The sequence below is a fragment of the Apaloderma vittatum genome, unplaced genomic scaffold (assembly GCF_000703405.1).
Source record: "Apaloderma vittatum isolate BGI_N311 unplaced genomic scaffold, ASM70340v1 scaffold5173, whole genome shotgun sequence".
In the NCBI taxonomy this organism is placed as follows: domain Eukaryota; kingdom Metazoa; phylum Chordata; class Aves; order Trogoniformes; family Trogonidae; genus Apaloderma; species Apaloderma vittatum.
This window is the reverse complement of record NW_009708489.1, coordinates 8196-9834: the sequence shown is the minus strand read 5'-3', so window position 1 is coordinate 9834 and position 1639 is coordinate 8196.

The following is a 1639-nucleotide window of genomic DNA, read 5'->3' as shown; positions in this document are numbered from 1 at the left end:
CCAATGAAGCAACTTGAAAGCAATAGTCTCTAATACCAAGCTCTACCTTAACTTTATTAATATATTGAATTCTATAAAGCTGTGACTTCAAATCCTGTTGTTTCTGCATTGCTGTTTCTTGTGCTTTCTGTGTTTTGGAAAATTTGCTGGATCAGGTATTACTCAGATGTGCAAGACTGTCTCTTCTTCATTTCAGCAGCAGGAGTTTTGTGCTTTCAAAGCACAAGGGTTTGAGTTTTATCCTCCTACTTCTACAATTTCTTTGGAGACCAAGACCTTGTTACAATTTACTTCTTTAGACCTTGTACGGTCCCACTTAGTGTCACATCACTGACGGAAACACTTAATGTTTTTTATCCTCTTCAGAACTGTCCTCTGAACATCCCTACACCTTAGACAGTTTAAGATTGGATTCAGGTTTTGCTGTACTGCCTGGCTTTTTCCTCCTGTCTGAATTTGGGACAGCAACAGTCTCAGCACAGCCAGAGTAGTCTGCTTTGCCAATGGTGCAAAAGAGTAATAAATTAAAAACAAGCTAATGAGAATGCCTATTCTTATTTCTGGTAGTTTTCTACTAATTCTGAGAGTAAATAACGGGTGTCTTGAGACATAAGGTTGGTATTTCAAAAACCTGCATTTTTTATTTAACACTATGGGTGCTTATTTGTATGGTCTTACTAAATGTTCAGAGCTGCTACACAGTATTTTGCATGTGTTGCATTGTAGTTAGTAGATACTAATTTAACCAGCCATTCTTCTAAAAAATGCACTCTAAATCTTGTTAGAGCAGGTGCCTTCCAAGAACATAAATCTGAGTGGTGCCAGCCAACTAAGTTGAATTTGCGCAAGGGTTCAAATGTTAGCCAGCCCCTGTATTTGCAGAATATAACTCAGCCTGCACAGTAATATCTTTTGGAAGGAGGCTGAGTTTTGGTTAAATTTGTGCATAAAGTTCAGGCTGGGTCACCATGAGAAAGAAGCTGAAGTGTTGCTCGCTTGACCGCTTGCCAAAAATGAGGTCTCGCTTGCCTGTTTTGACAGCTGCTTATTGACGGTTGCTAATACTTTTTTTCTGGCAGTTTTTCCCTCAGGCCTCACCATGCCTCTGATGCCAGCAACCCCGTCGGCAACCATCAGACAACTAATGTGACCATGATCTCAGTGCTGCCCTGTTTTTCCCTACACCTGATTTACTTGCTTGTGTCTCCAATACTGCACATTCTTAGTCCTTTGTAATTTTTATGAATAACTATTGCTATGGTAGTAGTCATCAACTTTGGTATCTGTGGCTGCACTCCTGCCTTTGGGTTACTAAATGGCTATTGACCATGAGATTATTAGGGTTTTTTAGTCCCTTGAATTGCTTTGACTGAATTATGCTTTAGGATTGGTGTCAGAATTACATTTGTGACCTTTGTGTGGATTTTTCAGTAGTTGGGATGTTATATAGACTTTGACTATGATTAAATGATTAAAAATGGAGATACAACTGTTTAAATTGGTTCCTGTTCTAAAGGATAAATCTGCAACTGAATTACCTCCTAGCATCCTGATCTGCACAAAAAAGGTTTGACTTTAGTTGTGGGGTTTTTCATTTGGAAAATAGTAAAATAAGAAAGGAAATTAATTCAAAGCAAAG